Genomic DNA, 23,634 nt, shown 5'->3' with positions numbered 1-23,634 from the left:
TCCATCCACCCTTAATCGACTTTCTCTCATGGTATACTTGTTATTATACCACGTGAACTCGATATACTACATGACTTTCTCTGAATGTCGCTCGTTGCACTACGTCACTTGCTCTGACTGGATACAAAAAGAAAATAATCATTATATCCGTGGTTTGCAGAAACGTACAATACCAACATTTTTTCCTGGAGATCGTGCTGAGTGTACATTAGCTACTGTACTTGATCCATGCTAGGTCATGGCTAATTGGGGGATATACTTTTCAAGCCAATCGAGGAAGGTTATGCAACTCCAGCAGGTGGCCTTCTCCTGCATTGATCTACTTTATAATTGGTTGCACAACAACGTATTCAAAGGGCTCTGGTGGGAGCAAGCTACGCCATTTGCATCCTTTGCCTTCCACGGAGTATCCTTTTGACATAGCAGAATAAAGGTGGAATTATACATGATACTCTGCTCTTGGATGCACATAATTAGGAGCTGTTATAGCGGCTGAAATAGCGTGTGCAAATGACAAATGAAAACCAGGCCTTGTTTGATGTCGCTGTCTGTGAAACCAAGGTGTCATGTATTCCTCTGAGGGGCAGATCTGCAGCATGTACATCAGAATGACACTCTCTCACCCATCTCTGTCTTGCTCCTCGCTTCACTCCTCTGCTTTCTTTCTCTCTCTCCAGGGTTACTGGTTGTCTATGACCATCCATCTGCACCAGTGATCAGGCGGTTTCAAACCATGGCTTTGACAATCAAGTGTGGCTCCTTTGAAAGGTGCTCTTTTTGTGTAGTGTAAGAGATGGGGGCATGAGGTTGAGCATCTATGGATGTGTGTGTGTGTGTGTGTGTTGGGGGGGGGGGGGGGGTATTATTGACACTTTTGCTCTTCACTGGAGAGCTTTGGGTCCAGACTGTCTGTTGTCTCTCGAGCGTGCTCGTAGTCTGCCAACTGCAGCTTGTAAGGTCACATGTTTTGACCCTCCTGCAATGCGTGATTAGAAATGACAGGCTTCCCACTGCTGATGTCTTTATGCCACTTTTTAAAAAAGTCAGTATTTCATCATTGCTTGTGTCTGATGTGGACAATGGATCAATGGTGGAAACATCTGGTGTTATGTGAACTGGATTTTAGAACTTAATTGACATTCATACACAGTGGCGGCTGGTGGAACATGTTCTAGATAGGGCCATCCAATCAATTTCAGCAAACATCCCAGTATGATTTAATGCAAACAATTAAGGTATCAAACACGCATTACTACTTTGCAGTTAAATATTTAACATTTATTCCAACACAAAAAAAGCAGTAAATAACACTTTGACAAACACGTGAGGACATCTTATTGTTGTCACCCTCACAGGCAGTTCAGTATAATATATAATATATATATAATAGTATTCAGTATAATATAAAACACACACATACATATATAGATATACTGTATATATACGTAGATATAAGCTATGATGAGTTTTCACTGTTCATCTACCATCTCAATTAAATGTTGATGCCTCCATGACCAAGTTAAGCAGATGAGACTGAGGACAACTATGTAGAAGAAAAGATGTTCACTTTGCCTAATATGTAGCTTGACAGAGTTCTCCATGTGTGTCCTGGTGTTCTCATGTTTCCTTACCTCCTCATCCCTCACTCCCTACCCTGGTGTTCTCATGTTTCCTTACCTCCTCATCCCTCACTCCCTACCCTGGTGTTCTCAGATCAGATCCAGCTGTCCGTGCTGGATCTGTCCTCGTTGTTTTAAAAAGCTGAATAAGTTATTAGCATGACATCATGCAGCTAGCCAAACCTGTCTGTGTACAGCTAGTAGAGAAGCTTCACATGTACTGCTTCCCTTTCCTGCTAGTCTGCTGTCTGATTGTGGAGTCAGGCTCATCTGGGATCAGCTCCTTTGGCCTGCAGAATCTATTTGAGGACGCTGATTGGCTAAATTGTATGTCACTCATTTATATCTTTTATCAGCAATTGGTTAAACTGCTTCATAGTTCCAAAAAGTTCTCTTTTGATCTCGATGGCCCCAGCGCTGCTGAGACGTGCAGACAGGTGGAGAGGACGAGCAGGAAAAGCATATATTTTGCGCAGATATCATATTTTACACATATTACTGGGTACAGTCCATAGTTCAAAAACACAAATTTTGACAATTTGTATAATTTATTATTATAATTTATTTCTTTTTTTTCTTTTTGTGGCTCAAGGTGGGGCCATGTCCTGGCTAGGCGGAAAAATAAAGAAGTAAACAGAGATTTGATGTCTTGAATGAACTACATAATAATTTGTAAAGCTGCCGTAAAATGCTCTATAATCCAGAGGTGGAATGTAATGTACATTAACATTAACATAAGTGCAAACGAAGCGCTTTAACACTACATGTCATCATTCACCCATTCACACCCATTCATACACTGATGACAGGAGCTACCATGCAAGGTACCACCTGCCCATCAGGACTAACTAACATTCATAAACCGACGCCTATACGGGAGTAATTAGGGGTTAACACATCGATATGGACTAGCGGAGCAACTGCAACTATTGCAACTGTTTTTATAGTTAAAGTAATTTTTGTTAAAACGTTTCATGGCTCCAGCTTCACACGTGTGAGGATTTGCTTCTTTTCCTTTTAATTGATCTAATATTTTTTTTACTCTATTTTTAATAAGTTTGAAGTATGGACTGCTGGTTGTGAAGGTGTTCCTTTGGGCTCTGTGTAATTGTGATAGCATTATCAACATCTTTATAAATCAAACAATCCATCGATTAATGACGAAAAACATCAGCAGATTAATCCATAATGCAAAGACCTTTACAAAATGGTTCAAAATGAGCTCCATGCTCTATATCCATGTAATAATAACGTAATTATAGAATAAATAAGACATTTTATGCATTCAGTACTTTTACTTTTAATGCTTTAGTACATTTTCCTCTATATACTTGAGTAACATTTTCAAAGCAGTAACATAGTAGTAAGATTCAGACTATTCATCAGTCACTTGATGGTGACTTTATAACTCTAGTTTGTGAAGTTGTGAGGTGGACAGAAAATGAAAAAGTCCTTTTCATATCAAACAGACAACCAAAAAGACCATTTGAACAAGTCAACAACACAATCAACTGCTAGTAGTGCTTTCAGCAGAAATGAAACATTTATAAGTAACAGATTTATTTTCGGTCCATTTTATTGTATTACGTTGTACAAGGATATATATATATATATATATATATATTGTTATGGTCCACTCTAGATACTAACTATAAGTATCAGCGTTAGATTATGAATCAAACTGGACAATACAGCAGTAACATTATTCATTCATCTTCCTTCATTGATCCAATCTGTAACACGGCTCTGTAAGGTCTGAACTATTCATACGGACTAAATACTTTGAGTACTTTGGTCCATTAGCACATTAGCATTACTCATGAAACCAGATCACAAAAGACGAAACAAAATAACCTCTAATAATTCTATTTCTGGGGATTGTATTTGTTTCCTTGAGCTTCTGAGCCGTGTAGAAATGGGTTGGCAGAAGTCAACTGCTAGCTGGTTTAGTTGTGATGTGGGTTTTAAAGATACTTCCACAGAGTTAGCAGACCCAGACAGGTAAGTGAACATAAATTGGCCCTGGAAGGACAGCTCACTTTCTGGTTCTCCTAATGGCCAGTCTGCCCTTGTTACTACCAAAGAAATAGTCCCAATAAAAAATATTCACAGGCTGTTCTGTGGAAGGAGACTGTTTCTGTAAAGATATGTTTCTGTTGAGAGATTTTTTTTAATGTATTTTTAACTTATTATGTATATTTAATGTTTTCCAAGAGATTCTCCAAGATAACAACATCACGGTGTGTGGATGTAGTGATGCTAACTCCAGAATGTCTGCTTTGGTCTCTTCACATTTCTGTTTGCTGGAATGGATTGTTTTTCATACATGGGAGAAGGGGGAGCGGTTTAAAGCCCGGGTTGCTGACAGATGGTAGGGGCCGGTGCCAGCGTAGGCCTGAGCGAGAGACCGGCTACAAGGTGGGCCCGAGTGAGACACAAACCACACACAGCTAATCTGGCACACCATCAAACCCCTCGGCAGCTCTCCGAGGGTAACAATTACTGAATCAAGGTAGCCTACTGTAGAGCCGGCGCTTTGAAAATGAAATGGAACGAGTTTTTCTCTCCACAGCTACAATCAGTACAGAAATCCTGATTACCTTTCAAACGTGTACGTGGTTCCCTTTGTTCCCAGCCCACAAGAAAAAAACAGCAGATTAGACAGACAGACAGACAGAGGAAGGTCTGCGTTGTGTTGTTGTGAGTGTTTAACTTTTACTCAAATATCTCCATCAAACAAGTCAACAGTTTATTTGGTTCAACAGCTGTAGCAAAGACAGAAGTGTCCAGTGAAACACCAAAAACAGGCATGTCTGACTGTAATGAGGCGCCCAGGGGCCCTGTCAGACCGAGACAAAAGACCCCACTGGAGTCCTTCGCACTCGCAGGCGAGAGGTGCCAATTCTTCTGTCCTCCCCTTCTGGGTTTGATACTCTGAGTGGCTCTGTTCTACTCTTAGCTACTGATCAATACGTCCTGTTCTCCTCTTCTCTGGTCAGCTTGTCACCGAGCCTGTGGGGAAATGTAAAGAAATGGCAGAGTTCCATCAAGCAGCTGTGTGTCCCCCCCCATCAGCTGCAGGCGCTGCTGCCTGACATATGTTTTAGTGAGAGTTGATATTACCCACGGGGAGTGCTGACTAATAACTTCTGCACCTATGAGGGAGGTTACAGGGAACCAAGCGCCACCGTGTGAAAACAGACAAACATCAGGCTCTGGTCACATTTAGCACTTCAATCTGTCTCCACTAATCTAATCACACGTTGACATCATGTGATCATACCCAAATGTACTAATGATGCATTGGCACCTGATTTTCAAGATGTATTTGGCACATAGAATATTCAAAAATAATGAGCCCTAATATTTTTCTTTATCCTGGGATGTTTTTATCTATAATTATCTATTATTTATTTTGGATATTAGAAACAGCTAAAAAACGGATTTAAAGGGCCAGTGTGTAGGGTTTGGCGATCTAGCGGTGAAGTTACAGATTGCAACCAACTGAAACCTCCAGCGGGCCAAGCATGTTGAAGAACTGCGATGGCCAATGTGAAATAGCGAATGTCCCTCTACAGGGCTACGTTAGAGGACACGCTCCATATGTAGAGATAAACCGCTCATTCTAAGGTAACAAAAACACAACCATTCTTATTTTTAGGTTATTATACACAAACGAAAACATACTTATTAATATTATATTGAACTTTTGTCAATAGATCCCTCTAAATGCTACGAACTGCTTCTCTAAGAATCAATAAATGCCAGTTGGTCCACCACTTTGGTCCAGACTGGAATAAGTCAATTATAGGATGGATTGTCATTAAACTGTAAAGACATGATTAATCCTGGTGGTTTTTGGCTATTCCTCTGGCGCCACCATGAGGTTGACATATGTGGTTCAGAATTCACTGGCCCTTTGTCACATCTGTAAAATATATCCATGAAACCCTGAAGATGAATTGTTATTACTTTGGTTATCGTTTAAACGAGCGCCATCATCAGGTCGTGTCAGATCACATCCTCCCTTTTTATTACCTGAAGCTTTTGTTTGCCAAAGTTCAGAGCCAATGCAGAAGAAAGCCGTGCTGTGAGGCTGTAACCTGCTATTAAATTCACCTTATGTACTGTAACCGAGATCTCTCCCTAACCTTGACCACATGTTTTAGTTGCCTAACCTTTAACACGTCCTCAGCTGAAAACAGTACGGAAAACTGCAGCTCTTCAAGCAGGAGACATAAATGGGGATATGATCTAAATAAAACTGTCCCAGGCCACAGGGAAGGACTGCCTAGTCAACTTGTGTAGTTTGCGTATTCTCCGAGACACATTTGGATGCAGTTAATTTGTCTTTGCCAAACAAGTGGGACAAGGTTGTGGAGTCTGTACCTCAGGCAATGGCCGAGCGTATGCATGTATTATTGGTTCTGCAGTGGTTGCAGTTTCCAACTTGTCACTCTGAAGACACTTGAGAGGTATTCTGATGCAAGCTGTGACCGCAAATTGTAAAGCGAATGTAGACATATCTGGATACAACACATGTCTAAACAGGACGGCAGTCCCACAACCAATGCATTGCTGCTTGACCGTGAATCCACACCGTCGCTCATCTTCTCACTGCTCACAATAACGCATCAATCCAGCCGAGTCATTTGATCTAATTATCTCACAGCAAGTGAAAAACAAAATGTGCCAGAGGTGTGAGATTTCATTTCTCTCTGTACACCATACAGCATGACATCGTCAAATGTCACTGGAAAACACAGATGTCAGCACTATATGAGCCTGATTGCTGCATATTCTTCCTGATCCTGAAGGGCTCCCACGTGAGTCAGTTCATCATTATGAACATTTGAATGCATGCTGGCTTCCCCTGAAGCCACTACAGTGTAACTCAGTGTTTGTCATAAAGATGCTGGTGGTAATGTCATAAAATCAAGGTAGCCTACATTTCATTTTTTGGAAAATTATTTATTGAGTTTAGTTCACAGAAACTCCAGTCAAATAAATATTGAAATGTAAATATGAATATAAGTAGATAAACCAATAGAACACACATATGGGGACGGTCACTCCATATGTCTTTAAGGCAGTGCAGAGTCTCAGGGTGAATTCACACCTGTAGTTGGGGTCATGTGGTCCGGACCAAGGGAATAAATGGACCAGAAGAAGTACAAAAAGAGCAGCAGCTGCATGCGCCGGGGCACCAGCAAACACCAACAATCAATCTACCAGGAGGGCATTTACTCACAGAAGCATCCCATGAGGACACACTCTTCTTGCACATTGAGCCGTCGTAGCAGGTACTTTATCATGTTTTATCTACCATAGGGGCGTCCCAGAAGGCACTGCAACATGTCTAACGTGGGGCTTTGAACATGGGGTTATATTGCTTTTAATCTATTTTTTGCAGAATATTTATTATTTTATTATTAATAATGAAAGAAATAAGTAATTCCTTACATATCAGATTCAATTGTCCATTTAATTTCAGTTCTGAAGGTGCATAACTCATGTACACATAACTTGTCTGTAGTGGATCTGATAACTGTACATTATATTTAAAAGTGATAATGAAAATAGTCTATAACTGCAGGCATATTGCCGTCGTTTAATATAGAAACCCTGTATTAAAACACCACTTCCTTCATTGTTGATAATCTATTCATCTCGTTGTTAACTTCCTAAACACACTGCAGCAAGTTTCCTGCTGACTTTATGGCATCATTCAAGTCATGTGATCACAGTTATGAAAAGTAATACATCCGGTTTCTTTTTTATTGAAGAAAATGTTAATTGTTAAGTTGAATTCATTGAGCAAACAGATCATAGGTTTGTCTAAGAACATACATCTACCTCTATCCTTAGATATATATATTAGTGCTGGGCAAGTTAACGCGTTATTATCGCGTTAACGCATTCATTAATTAATGCTGACAATTATTTTATTGTGTGGTTAATGCATTTTTTTATTTTTTTTTATTTTGAAAGTCCGTTGCTCACTGGCAGCGGTGGAGGAATGGAGACTACTGGACATCGCTGCGGTAAAGTCAGCAGACACTCAGATCTCCGTGGTCAACTCAGCAGACACTTACACTTTAGTGCACCTATATGCTGAAATTCACGGTAAACACATTTAAATGGCACAGATCGGGAGCGAGCGAAGGACTTTGAAAGTTAGCGGAAAGGTTAATGTGAGACAACATCCGGTTTCTTCAGACGAACATCCGGTTTTCAGAATAAGATGCCAACAAAGTATGAATTATATTCACATTAAGTATAAAACATGCTACCTGCATCTCGTGAGTTAAAGGGAAAATACACCTAAATTGTGGGTAAAGTGTCTTTATTCTTTGATCGCTGGGTAACCATCATCACCTCGGAGTTACAGCATTATATTGATGAACAGTAGAGCTGCATTCACATGCTCTGACTGTCATGAAAACACAAGACACACATTTAGATGAAACGTGCTGAAACATTTTATTCCTGTTGCACAGCAGTGGAACGTTTCACATAAAGTCACACACTGAGCACAGATAGTGAAGAGATAGAACTGCTGCTGTGTAAAGGGAATACTGCTGTTAACAAGAACCTGATGTGTTTAAAGTGTTTACAAACCAAATGTTATTGACCTTTTGTTCATATAGCAGTACTTTTAAAATAAAAGTGCGCAATACACTACTTTTGAATTCATTATTGAACTTTGCCATAACAATGCGATTAATCGCGATTAATCGCAAAAAATCCATGCGATTAATCGCGATTAAAATTTGTAATCGTTGCCCAGCCCTAATATATACATATATACAATGTGTCTTTTTAAACAGGGAGGGAGCAATAAGACCAGTCTTGTCATCGCTCTCCGTCCACAGGACCAGGTAGTTGGGGACAGGAAAAGACAGAAAAACAGTTTTATAATGTTGTTGAGAGAATTGAACTCTTACAATGTTGAGAATGATTCTAATATCAATATGATATGGTGGAGTGCTTCTCCTCTTTCTGTCTCAGTAGCAGTTCATTGAGACGATTCAGAAACCAACGCTTTTGTCTTTTTTTGGCTCTTCGATCGTTTCTGTTTTACTCAAATCTAGAACAAACCGAAATATTATCTGATATCATCAAGTGATGAAACCACACCTACATTTAGACATATAGGCCCTATACATCATGAATATTAAGCTATTTTCCAAAAGCTAAATCAGTCTGTAGATACTCTGACAGTTAATATGAATCAAATGATGCCAATACTGTTATGTAAATATGTAATATAAGTCTTGTTTCTCACTACGTAGCTGACGCTGCTAAATGTGAGATCATGTAAACATATCTTACTTTATCAGCCAGCCATGAGTAACCTCTTCGGCAACATTAACTGTTACATCTGCAACAATTTAAAGTTGAAAGCCGGAGCTGTTCTCCTCATGGACTGGGGTTAGGGTTACGCCTGGCTGTGAATATCTCTCTTGTACATATTTAAGCTGCATATTTAAAAAAAAGATTGTTGCAATTGCACAGTAAAATAACATACCAAATATTTGTTGTGGACTCATAATTAAGAAAGAAAACAACAACAGAAGCTTTGGGTGAGGTCATTGAAAGATAACATCAAGATAAGGTAGAAGTGAATTCTGGCACAATGCTCATTTGCATTCAAAACAAGTTGAATTGTCTTAAACAGCTTGAGCTGTTTGCCTTATGCTTTATGAAGATTTTAAGATGAAATACTAGCCCTGAAGACACCTTTTCTTTGCTCATCCCATAAACTCTTAAGGACTGATGACTCTGTAGAGCGGTACACGTATACCTACGGGGCCATGCAAAGAACCCTGACAAAGCTCTCCTGATCCGGTGTAAGTGTCAGAGCCGGGCAAATGTTTGTGTTATTTTTGCAGCTAAATGTTGAAGCTTAACGGGCCCTTTTGCCACCTCGCAATGAACAGAGGTACATCTGTGTTGTTGAGACACAGCGTTTAAAAATACTCCTGTGCCCTCCCTCAGCTTCAGTTGTGTGGATATAATGAGAGGAGAGACACGGGAAGAAGACAGGAGACCTGAAATAGCCTCCTGAAACAGCCTGAGGCATCCAGAGAGAGAGAGACCTGCCTGCTCCTGCTGTTAACTCCCCTCTGTCCCTGAATGTGTGTGTGGTCATGTGAGAGTGTATAGAAATAGGTGTGTGTGTATGTGTGTGTGTGTGTGTGTGTTTACTCTCAAACACTTTTCCTTCCATTTTTTCCTCCTCTCCTCTGATTCGATTTAAATAAAAGCCACCCAGTTAAATTGAAGTGTCAGTGTGGAAATCCAAAATGTGTTTAAAGTGAAACAGGATTTTTATGAGTAAACATTTCGTTTCCGTGCGCTCTCACTCATGTTTATTCATTTTGGCTACGAAGTAATGTTTCGTTTTGCCTGCTTGCACTATTCATTAGCCTGTGTATTACCCGAGGTGTAGCCGCTTATAATGGTTGTGGAGCGGTGTTATTGACAGAACCATATGGATTTCATTTCATATTCATGACGCCAACGTCGGAGAAAAAGACACAACAGCGTGTCTTTATGGTGGTGAGACAAAGTAGTGTTTGCATGAGAGGAAGTCAGAAAGAAAGAGGCGAAAACAATGAGGGACCAAATGTGTGTGTGTGTGTGTGTGTGTGTGTGTCTGCTCGTCTTCAGATCTCAATTCCGTCCTATCTATTTTGGGGGAATTGTTTTAGAACCATTTCTGGATGCAGTCATCACTCAAGCTACCCAAGGTCTCCAGCGTGAGATGTTTCCATACATCAAGGTATTGTTGATCAATATTGATCGATCTGTGCCACTTCAGGGACTATCAGTACCCATCTCTGCCTCTCAAACCTTTCTGTTTATGTAATTAATATGGAAGACAAGCAGTAACTCAGCCACAACTTTTTAACCTTGCAGAAAGCAAGTTGTTGCAGTCCTGCTCTGAGCTGAGTGGGAACAAGCTAACGGCCGAGGAGACACATACAGTAGTTTGGCTTTCTGCATTTGGCGTTTGGCTTTTATTGCAGAGTTGCACAATTCCCAGTTTGGTATTCTCCAACCCAGCAACATCCAAACCATGTCCTTCTCAACACAACAGCACCAACACAGCAATTAGGCCTGCCTAGTTTGACCTTCATTTAGCCAGAATAATGTCACTGAGATGTTGAATCTCATTTATAAGGGGGTCCTGGCCAAGATGGCAGCGTAAAAGGTTCACAGAGGCACCACATGAAAACACAAATACCAAACGTATAAAGGTTGAAAACAAAGAAAAACATAAAGAAATTCAAATAAAAGAGGGAACAGATTTTTTGAATGAACAAAAGATTTGTCGTTCAGTGTCAGAACAAGGACATGTCAAGTGATCAATGAGGGGCAACTGTGGCTCAGTGGTAGAGCAGGATTGTCCTTCAATCAGAGGATCGACAGTTCGATCCCCTGCTCCGATAGTTCATGTCAATGTGTCCTTGGGTAGGGCACTTAACCCCAAATTGCTACCATGCTACCATTTATGCTGGGCATGAATGGTTAGTTAGAGTCCTGATGGGCAGGTGGCACCTGGCAGCTCCTGTCATCAGTGTATGAATAGGTGTGAATGGGTGAATGATGACATGTAGTGTTAAAGTGCTTTGAGTGGTCGGAAGACAAGAAAAGAGGTAAAGTACAGTTCATCTGTGAACATTGAGTATTAAATGAATCATTTCAAATCCCGGTCAAGTGATTTGTAGCCATGCTAGCATTGATCTATGGATGGCAGTGTTGTTGGTTTATCACTCAATAGCAAACATTCCCATCAGCCACGGCTGTACTGAGTGTTTATTGCTTATAAGCAAACTAGGATGGTGAACAATATATCTACTTTAAATCAGCATGTTAACACTGTCATTGTGAGCATATTAGCAAGATAGCATTAGCATTTACCTCGAAGCACTGCTGTGCCTAAATACAACCGCTAGCATGGCTGTAGACACTTTGTCTTCTTCTCATATAATATTCATGGATACAAATAATTATGGTTACAGATGTGTTGTCACCTGAGCCGACTGACATGAACACAGGGTTAGGCTGAATGAAAGAAGTCTGATTATCAGGCTAGTCTTCTGTGGCTAGCCTGATAATCAGGGGGGGGGGGGGGGGGGGTCATGTCTGAGAAAATAACCCTGATGACGTCACCAGTTCTCTCAGCTCTTTTTTTACTGAGAGCCTGTGTTATGAACTGCTGGTCTGAGGTTTTGAAGTTGTTGGCATTTGCCAGGCAGAAAGAGTTATCTAAATAAACTATCAAGTTGCATTATGGGAAAAGTAGTATACCGTGTTTCAAATCATAGTAATTTAGGATATTTTGTTCTTTCTCGTCAATTTGGAGCATTCTTTTTTCTTATATATTTTGTGAGTTCCACAATTCATGGAAGTGTAGAACTAAATGCTGGACTATTTATATCTTGGGTAGGGTTTAGGGTTAATCTGTTTCTGTTGGCTATTGAACAGTTAATGCTTCATGCAGAAAGTTATTTAACTCTACAGTAACTTTAAAGTGACAGAAATTCTGATCAAAGTTAAGTCTCATGACAGGATTTTCTGTCTTAATCTTTTGAAATAAATAACAGATATGTGTATGTTTCTTGTTTTTTCTGGTCTGTTTATCAGAGTCAAGTGATGAGACTTTGAGTTCATGTTGTCGGGGTAGTAGTTAGCCATGATGTTTCTGTAGATTTTAATGCTGCTTATTAATGCACAGCATGGCTGCAGGGATATTAAATATGAATGGATTCTGTCTGATATGATTCCAACATCACCTGTTAAACTGCTGAATCAGCCCACTTTCTGCAGTCATTATTTGATAATTATGATTCATATTATTTCTGACTGCAGTATAGGCTGCAAAGGATCAACATCTGCTTCAGTTTAGATTTTTTTTTACACTAGAGATTACAAATTGTACTCCTAACCCTAACAATGGTGTATGTATGTATGTATGTATGTACTATGCTGTGTCGTCATATATGTGAAAACAACGCCCGCTAATGCCTGCGGTCTAGACGGGTTTTGGCTACTTTAGAATTCATTAAATCAAACATTACAGCAGCGGTCGCTGCAGACACACCTGGTGGAGATTCTACTGAATGTACTTTTAAAGTTTATATTTGTTGTGGAATTGTTTTAATTGCGGAGTTAGTACACGCGGTAATCATCCCTCTCTGGTCTTGTTCAGTGGGAAACTCTTGCATAATTGTTTACTTTCTTTCAGCTGTTGAGCCTACTGATAATTAAAACTGCTAGCAAAGTCTTATTTCATATTTCAAGGGTGGAAAAAAATGAATGACATTGTTTTTCTTACTGGATGAGTGCTGCTTGTTTTTTGTGCTTTAACATTTTCAGTCAGTGTTTTAATTTGGCACATTTTAGATGACATCTGATGCATTTCAGATGACATTAGATGACCGACCCGATGCAAATGCTGTGGGCTGTCCAGAGCATTTAATCATGTCTTACATCCTCACCAGTTGTGTGCTTGTTTTTTCATGATGAAGTTGGTTTGAGCCATGGACCTTTATAGAAGAAAAGGACGCTTTCATTGTGATGTCACCTGTTGGTTGGCCAATCGCCATCTTGAAGTGGTGTGAGATGGTGGATTTTAGTACAGCCAAATGCTGAATACGACCAAAATCTTACAATTCACTTCCATGATGTGAAAACACTGAAATAGGGAAATATTTAACTTTGTAAGACTACTCCCAGACCGGAAAACGCTGTGGTAGAGACCAGTCAATCACAGTGTAGCCCCGCCCTAAAGCATACTCTGCTTTATGGTCAGTTTGACTCTAAATGGACCATAATTTACTAAATGAACATCATGCTGTATTGAAGAAGACTTGAAACTAGAGACCGTGACCATAAACTCATGTTTACAATGTTTACTGAGGTAATAAATCAAGAGAGAAGTAGAGTCATTTTCTCATAGACTTCTATACAACCAGAGGAGTCGCCCCCTGGTGGTCACTAGAGAGAATGTTGGTTGAAGAAACTTCAGCATTGGCTTCACTCTTCAGACCCGGAGGTTACCGTCCGGTTTGTAGGTAACCGTAGTTATTTACGGGGCTTCCTACACTGACTCTGAGAAAGAGGAAGAATTAGGAGAGTGTGACGTCACTGGTTTACGTTCTCAGCAGAAAAGTAGAAATTATGATGACATGTTTTATTTCTTTGACAGTTGCAGTTTGATTTTAATTGCTGAAAATAGCAACATTTTTATGGGTTGTATTTATGTATGGGCTCAAATCTCATGGTGATATTTCCCAGTAAGCAATTTGCATTATGCTGTAAGTAAACACTAGCTCACCTGGCTTAAACAAAATGTATCTGCATTTAAAATAGTGATTTGATCGATACTAAAGCTGGATGACATTCAAAGCCCCATCCAATCACATCGCCCTAAAAGGCCTAGAGCGACACATTCTGCACGTATTGTGCAAGTCCAGTGACAACATTGAAACACTGCACCTCATGTTAACTCATCTGCTCTACAGAAGGGGGAAACTCATTTCCATCTGTACCTTTGGACTTCTCTATTCATTCAGCATCTTTGAACCGTGAAACACACAATCTACTACACTATGTTTCTTTTGGTTTCTCTGATATTTATTTTGCTCGGGTTTGAACTGAACTTATATTTTATAATCTGAGATCTATCCATCCATTTCCTGCTGCTTATCTGAGTTGTTGCGGCAGCAGGCTAAGCTAGGTGGTCCAGACGTCCCTCAGCGACATTTTGCAGCTCCGCCTGGGGCATCCCGAGGCGCTCCCGAGGCCAGATAGGTAGATAGACAGATAGATGGGAGGGTAGGTTTGTCGGTTGGAATCAATCAGTCAAAGTACTGAAATGGCTCCTCAGGATGTGAAAAACTCATTAAGAAACTCTCTTACTGCTAGTCCTGAAAGTAGGACCAAACATATGTCAGTGATGTATAAATGATGCATTACATAAAGCACAGTGCATCCCTTTCCATAGAGAAATAGCCATGTATAAAGAGAGTCAGCTGGGTGTGATCTATTAATGTAGTAGAGATGAGACGATAACATTAAAGAGATATAATATCAATATAATATCTAATATATTTTATGTAGAAATTCTTCTTCGAGTGTGAGTAAGCAGTTTACATATCATCACCAGTATCATTCAAAAATGAATTATCTCATTTATATACATTTCTTTTTCGGACTAGGTGTCAAATGGGAGGAAGTTGTATCAACTAATGAACTATTAGACTTTTATACATAAAGTTTGGTGTAGGCGAAGTCATCAGAGCAGGACAATAAACAACAGCCTAAAACAAGAACATCAACTTCTACAAGGGTATGTTTAAGAAATCAATGTGAAAGCTACTGGACCGTGCATTACCAGTCAGCTTATTGTACTTCAATATGAAGCTCCCCTTGTTCAGCAGCTACAACAATAAAGCCATTATTTGCATTTATGGATTTTCTCCTTGCTCTGTGTCTCTGTGTGTCATGTTCTCACTGGGGGTAAAATAACTATCTATTCATAGTCTCAGTGTATCTTCACCAAAGTGCAGGTCGCTATAGAGGCCATTTGCAGAAATTCAGGCTTTCAGGAGGAAAATATTCATCGAATTTTGAGTTGCTATATTTTCTTCCCACTAGTTGAAAATTGAAACACATATGATACAGTATGTAAATTCCTGCTAGCTTGTTGTGCAGAATAATAGCAGGCAATGCATCAGCAGAAAGATGTGACAACAACCCCGCCCCACCCCCAAAAAAATCCCTATAATAAGCAAATCAACATGGAGACATGTGACACAAATCAATGCAGCACCCACTCAGCTGTCCAAGAACCAATGAGCTTGATGAGCTAAAATATGAAGTTCCTTGCGTCCTGCAGCCATCGCAGCGCATCTAAAACACCATTTGCATTTATTGATTTTCTCCTAGCACCCTGCATCTGTGTGTCATGCTCTTGCTTGTTGCTTGGGGGAAATGGGATCTCTATTCATAGTCTTTATTCATCTCCACCACAGTCTTGACCGAGGGGCTTTGGAATCAGTCCCACTCACACAGAAACCATTTACCACGGGCAGGCAGGGCTGTGAGATACGGACAGGGCGCACCGCCGCTTCTTCATGACTTTGTGGACATAAGTGATGAAACAAAACTGCAGCCTCCAAATTGACTGTATACTCCAATCAACACCTTTAAACACCAATACAATGACACAGAGTACGGCTGTGATGGTGATATGTGAACATTCATGTAAATATCCTATCAATATGAATTCTGCTGTGGTAGCTATACTGGTTTGATTTAGGGGCTTCTTAGTAGTAGAGATATAGGCAATACTTGAGTACTTTACTTTACTATTCATGTAGCTTCATACTTAAGATTCCACTACAATTCAGATCAGGTTTTCTGTTCCTCTGCCTCCCTTTAGTGCTCCTGATGACATTTGTAAGAATCCACTGCAGCCGAAGAAAAACAACCAATCACAGCTGTCAATGTCTGTCTGTGAATTAGGATACAACTGTCTAACTAGGCAGCACTGATCACATATGAATCAAGATTATGTTACTGCAATGCATATTTCTCTCCTCAAATCATTTCAGAAACATATTTTAGTGTTTATCTGTCAAATGAATGTTTGCTCCAGCTGGTGGGCGCTGCTTGGTTTTGGTTGACTGTTTTCAACTTGGCGGTCAAGTGATAAACTTTCTCATTTTACAGTTACACAGTACACTAAAACATTTGAGAGGAGAAATAGGTTTGGTGATACAGTGACGCAGTGGTGACACTGTGTTAAAGTCTCATCCGCTCTGCCGGGATGTTTTTCTTCGGCTCGGGAATCTTACAAATGTCATATAGGAGCACTAAAAAGAGGCAGATTATCTGTCTCATGTACTACTGTCAGGATAAAGTGACAGTTTGAAGAAATATGACAGAAAAGTAATTATATTAAAGTTACAGACTGTAGCTTTGAGTAGGATTTTGAACTTTCATTTTGTGGTTTTGGCGGCCCCTGTGGATGAAAGTAGTAGTGTTTCCCAGCAGTCTGTTCCACTCAGTCCTGGTTGTGGTGATGCCCTGATGGTATGTAGGTCATATAGAGGCTTCAGTATGACACTGAGAATGTTTCCTAACCTGTTCAAAGTTGCTCACTCCTTCCATCCCTTAGGTAGGATAATGCTGTACTGTACTTGAGGGGATACCAAAACAGTGATTGATTTACATAATATGGAGGTAATGATTACTTGTGTTTTCTGCAATTAAGCATCTGATCCAGAATTAATTGAGAGTGATTCATTCAGAGCTCAGTGTGGAGACTCAGATATAGAGCATCTAGCTCTCTGTTCTCAAGAAGCTTTTAATTACCCCGACAGCAGAAAGAGATTGAATCAACAGTGAAGTATTGTCAGGCAGAAGCACTGAATCTATCCTCTAGCCTGACACTGAAACCAAATGGAAAGCGCTTGATATGTTCAATAAACATTTCATGTGCCTTCGAATATTTCACAGATCGAATATATAAAGTGAATGATGTAACAGCATATCTTGCAAATTAAACGTGAAATATTGAATGACTATTTCTTTACGTTTCAAAACCATAAACACTATTCAAATCTTTGAAGACTTATGTAAATGTTCCCCATCACTTATACATTTGGTTTTCTTCGTCATTTAAAACCAAACAAGTTGCGTCACAGTGAGGGAGTACTTTATCGAAAACAAATGTGTCCCCCACACACCTAAAATGGTTCAACAAAAGCTGAACTATAGAGAGATTTGATCGAGGATTGAAATAAATCGAATTTAATAAGTAGATCCAATATTCCATTTATAGATTTAACAAAATCCTATAAAACTCCAACACTAGCAACATTGTATGGGTTTGTATGCTTTATTCTAAACTGTTACCCCTCCTCAAAAACAAATCATCCAAAGCAATAGACTTAACATCAATAACATGTTTCTTCTACACCTGCAGATTTCTAACGAAAACCTGCTTCGTATACCCTCATATTTTCAGTGTTGAGTGTTCACACATCCGCTCAACAAAACCTGTAGCTGTCAAAGTACAAAAAACTAAATTTGTATGACGGTTGAGTAAACAGCCAGCTGGTTTATTGGAAGAGTTTTTAGGCCGGATAGTGTTAAGAGCGCTCAAGAAAGCGGTAGAATCCTAGAAAACAGCGTCTCTTGCGTTCTCCACACCAACATTTTCCCTGCATTCTACCAAAGCCTGCTTAATCATGATTGGTCACAACTCTTACTACAAACAGAAACCAGAACGCTTTCTATGCCCAAATCTGGTACCATTGCCTACAGAGATGTGTTTATAGAGATTAATAGCTGATAACTGTAGTTGGAGTTGAGACATTTTAAGGGTCAAACACCTGCATTCTGGTGAATTGCTCCATTTTGTATTGTAAACTATTATACATTTATTTATTCAAAGGACACAATGCAGTAAGACTCTCAGGCATTCAAATATTTCCTATAACCTAGATCAACTATTTTCAATTAATGTTATCTCTGCATGATTTACTCTTCCCTCCTCTTTTGTGTCTCCTTAAATGTGCACCTCTTCACCTCAATACATTCATTCAATCTATTCCTAAAGCAATGGACTTTAACTGCTCATTTGTGTTTCAGCAAGATTCCTGCTCATGTTCAAAGTTGTAATATTACGAGAATGAAGTTGCAATTTCATGACAATTAAGTCATGCTATTTCAAGAAAAAAATGTAAGTGACCGATAATCCAAACTGTTCTCACTCTTACTATGTCAAATAAAGCAGCTTGGTCATGTCTTGGTGTCTGACACCGACAGTCATCACGTGTATATGACGCACCCACCATTAATCAATCACCATTAATCAAACCATTGTTCAATCACGCCAAGTTCTCCCACACAACTTCCCTTCTCCGTTCTCTACACTGGCTCCCTGTAAGAGCTTGCATCCAGTTTAAGACTCTGGTGCTAGCCTACAGGGCAGTGAAAGGAACAGCTCCTTCCTATCTCCAGGCCATGGTCAAGCCCTACACCCCCGCCCAACCACTTCGCTCTGCTGCCTAGGGGCGATTGGTTGCCCCGTCGCTCAGAGGTCCCTGCAGTCGATCGACCTGGTCACGTCAACAGGCTTTTTAAAAAACAGAATCCCCGCAAAGCAGCCGGCCCAGACTCTGTCTCCCCATCTGCTGACCTGGTGCGGTCTGAACAACTTAGAGCACAACACTCTAAAGACAGTGGAGATGGTTGTGGATTTCCGGAAGAATGCAGCCCCACCAGCCCCTATCACCCTGTGTGACTCCCCCATTGATGCAGTGGAGTCCTTCTGCTTCCTGGGCTCCACCATAACCCAGGACCTCAAGTGGGAGCTTAACATCAGCTCCATCACCAAGAAGACTCAGCAGAGGATGTACTTCCTGAGGCAGCTGAAGAAATTCAACCTGCCAAAGACAATGATGGTGCACTTCTAAACAGCCATCATTGAGGCCATCCTTTGCTCCTCCATCACAGTCTGGTACGCTGCAGCCACTGCCAAGGACAGGGCAGACTGCAGCGCATCATTCGCTCTGCTGAGAGGGTGATTGGCTGAAATCTGCCGTCCCTCCAGGACTTGTTCGCCTCAAGGACCCTGAAGTGAGCAAGAAAGATTGTAGCCGACCCCTCTCACCCTGGACACAAACTGTTCATGCCCCTTCCATCTGGCAGGAGGCTGAGGTCCATCAGGACCAAGACCTCACGACACATGAACAGTTTCTTCCCAGGACAATTTCCTACCGGTCACTCCCCTGCACATCCCTCTAGGTTTCTTATTTAAATACACTTAACACTTTTACATTACACTTACATCTCACTTGTTTATAGTGCTGTTATCTGTTCATTTGTGCACTTTATTTTATATTTCACTTTATTTTATATTTTACTGTAAAGTTTAATATGCTTCTACTTTTGGCACTGTGTTGATTATTGTTGATTGTTAAATGTTATGCACCACCCGTCATGTCAAATTCCTTGTATGTTCAACATACCATGTCAATAAACGGTTCTGATTCGGATTATTTGTTCTTGTGCTATTGAGCCAGAACTATTCCATAACATCTTCTCAACTGTAAAAGATATAAGCCAACTCAAACTCAAATCGAGCTCTGCTCAATATTTCATCAGCGCTGTCTCACCAACACACCCCTCACTCTCACAGAGGAGAAGGCCGGACTGTCTGATACTGAATCTCCTAGTCAACTGTGGAGCTGTTTATTGGTAAAAACTAAATAATTTAATAGCGCATTAAAGAATCGCAGAACAGAGGATCAATAGTTTTCAATAATAAATTGTAATACTGTGAAAATATCACCAAGTAGGATTTTAGTTTTCATCTAGTTTTTGTGTAAAATGGCTCCAATGAACACACCTGTGCTGTCACACACTCTGCCTCCTCCAGTCACCTCACCACAGATAGCAGTCTTATTGATGACTGTCAGTCTCAAGAGGTTTCATGTCATTCAGACGCAGAGAGACAGTGGGCTTTTTAGGAAATAATCACCGAGGTCCAGACCTTGGTGAACTTGTATGCTGTGGTTGTGCATTTCAGGATGTTTGAACTTGCCTCAAGTGCAGATTCGCAAAGTGAGGAAGGAGCTACAATTTCATGCAATTATTCGGCACAGGTGAGTGTCTCTGGCAGCATTAGGAGACGTGGAAGAAAGTGTCCTCCTCCAAATTGGTGTCAGGCATTAATTTGACCCTGCATCACACTTCAGTCTAAAGTGCATCTGTGGCGAATTGCAGAGTGAAGCCTTTGGAATCCACCAATGATTTGCTACTACTGGTGTTTTTCTCTTTTGGGTTTAGAGCCTGCTCACATAAGGGTACTTGTCTATGTATAAAGTGTGTGTGTGTGTGTGTGTGTGTGTGTGTGTGTGTGTGTGTGTGTGTGTTATTGAGAGGGGACGGGGCTGGTTCTCGTCAATGCAAATCATTCCCTGCCTGCCATCCAGCTCCAGCTGGCGTGATGCTCTGGCATATTGGCAAGTGAGGCGGGCGGGTCGATAAGGATTTTAACCGCATCTTAAAATGGGTAATGGTGGCCTTTATGTGTGTCATTGTCACTTACCCAAAAGTCACGGCTCCTATGCGCCACCATCCATCACCTGCCTGCCTGCCACATGCCTCTTTCTTTCTAACTGATTCACTTAAGCTCTGTTTGTTTGTTTGCTCTCAAAGTCACTTTCATTTATGATCGAGCTGGGCACGGGCTACAATTGCATGCAGGGCTGTACTGCACAGAGATAGACAGAAAGGGATGGTTAGCTTGCTCAAAAATTGTTCACCCATGGTAAAGCCTGTCATATTGCATATCACGCCTTATTGAAGATACTTTTGCACCATTTCTCCACAACAAAACATTGACGCATTGTTTTCTCTGGGGAGATCGCTGACTTCAATCTCAAAATGCACAATTTCTCCCTCTTTATAAGGGAAAGCCTGCGGTGAATTTAAGTTTACGAGAACCAGAATGCTTCCCTACATAAAACAAATCTAACAGGAAAAACCCATTTAACAGCTAAGGGAAATAATGCAACATCTAATAATGAGTCACAGTCCCTCGCCGTTTTGCTGTGGGCATTTTTCACCAGTGGTATTTTAGGATATTTTAATGATCTGTGCTTTGGATAAATGAGGAGGTAAGTAAGTTAAAACTGTAGGGAGAGGCCTTTGGAAATGAATTCATGCTGTTGATTCTTGGTTAAAAAAATTGGGTTGCTGTTTGGTTACTTTGCCCTGTAAGTGAAGCACAGTGAGCATTGTCGATGCCACGGCTGCCCCAGTGTGCTTCCCCTCTGCGACAGCAATTTCACCCACAAATATCTCTCTATTTGCACTGCCTAATGGTTTGAGCTTTTGGAATAGCAATGACAAACTTAAATGTGGGAAATGGTGATATATCTCAATATTGAATTTCTTACCACATCGTAGTCCATTATTAATAACGGAGTCTCTATTTGCAACCAGGTGATAGTAGTCACTCGGCAGCTATCCAGCTATTTACTTAGTTAGCTAGCTGAAAAGTAAAGATTTAGTAGTAATATTAATAGTATTAGTTACAAAGAATATCTAGTAGTAAGTTGTGGTCGATAAATGGGTCAAACCTTTTAAAATGATTATTCCTTTCAGTTTTCAGTTTGCAGTTTGGTTAGGTTTAGGTAGCCAAACTACTTGGTTAGGTTTAGGCAACTAAACTACTTGGGTAGGTTTAGGCAACAGAAACAACAGTACTTGGTTAGCTTTTGGAAAAGTAGCCTAAAGTAGGCTACATGCACTTACAATTTGTCATGTGTGACTAGGTTGGGTGCAAATAGCATTGTTGTGTAAGGACACCTGGGTGTTTGTCTCTGCCATGCTTCATATACCCAGGTGTAAATTGCCACATTGGCTACTCTGCCCAGGTACAAAAGGTATTGTTGGCTTCTGACACTTGGACATGAATAGCATCTGCCAAATAATAACGAGTGTAAACACACAGTTTTGTTTGACGTGCGTAGTATAGGTTAGCCTACATTTGAGACATGAAAGTAGTGTTAACCCTGTAACCCCCTTTTCAAAACAGACAAACATGTAAACTATTATTGTGCCACAGTTAGTGCCAGAGGCTGTTAAGTGTACATGTGTCTGTGTGTTAATATGGAAAAACAGTCAGCAGCGGGCTTTCTGTTGTGAGCTTTGCTACAGTCTGACAGTATGCATCACTCTAGGGGAGTTATAGCTCATGCACATGGAGTCGGCAGTGTTGCTAACTATTGTCGTAAATGTGTTTTTCACAGGTAAGACAACTGCAATGGGATGATTTTGGTGACAGAATGCAGTGTTAACTCTTATAAACACTGAAGATATTTAATTTGGTCGCATATGATACTATGAATTTGAGTTAACATGCAAGTCTGGGCTATGTGCATGTGCTTTTTAGGTGATCCGAGCAACTTACATAGTTTAAGCAAAAACTCCAATTAGACTGGGCAGGGAGGACAAACTGGCGGGTCACACAAACACAGGACTTTGAAAAAGGAGTCAACATTGACTTATTTTAATGTAGTTTTGTTATGTAACTCACATACTTTACTAATGCCAGTTGGGTAACAAGCATAGTTTTTAAAATGACAATTTAAACAGTTTTTTTTACAGTTACGGTTACATTTTTTTCAAAATGTAACCACTTGTTTAATTCCCACATTAGAAAAACTAAAAACTAAGTAAACCCATGTTGGAAGTATATTTTTAAAGAGACTGTATGCACGAGCATAAACTTGACATGCCGTCCCTGATAGTCCAAGTCAAGAGAATCTAGATGGGAACCTAGAGCGTCATAGTTTGAAGCGTAGGGCAACTGACCAAGCTGAGGTAGTTGATGAGTTTTGAGTGAATATGTGTTGGCTAGCATTAATGGTAACTTGAAGTCAGTAAAGCCTGACAAAATGCTTGTGTTATTATAATATCTTATTACTGTGACTTGTAGAAACTATCGTGTGCATTTGGATTGTGTTAAAGTGAAACAGACCGTTAGCTAGCAGGGTTAGCATTCAGGGAGTTAGCCGGGTAGATTGGACTGCCAGGCTATTACCCACCCAGCAGAAATGAGCAGGTAGCAGGACAAGACTATCTAGGTCAGCTATCAAATGCTGTAATGGCATCACATGTTACATAGTCAATGATAGAATTGAGTTGAGCATAGAGAGTTTTACTCAAAGAGCAAACTTTTTGTTTGTTTCTGCTAAATGTGATTTTTGCGGGAATGCTTTCCACTAGACCAGGGGTCGGCAACCTGCGGCTCGGGAGCCGCATGCGGCTCTTTAGCCCCTGCTGCGGCTCCCCAAGTCTACATCAGGGGTCCCCAACTGGCGAACCAGATCCGGACCTAGGACATAAATCCGATAGATAATTCGGAATTATACATATTCGGTACATATTAAGCGCCTTTAACCGGCGCCTCTTATTC

This window comes from Anarrhichthys ocellatus, unplaced genomic scaffold (assembly GCF_004355925.1).
Source record: "Anarrhichthys ocellatus isolate YVR2014 unplaced genomic scaffold, GSC_Weel_1.0 scaffold66, whole genome shotgun sequence".
In the NCBI taxonomy this organism is placed as follows: Eukaryota; Metazoa; Chordata; class Actinopteri; order Perciformes; family Anarhichadidae; genus Anarrhichthys; species Anarrhichthys ocellatus.
Note: the sequence above shows the minus strand (reverse complement) of the source record.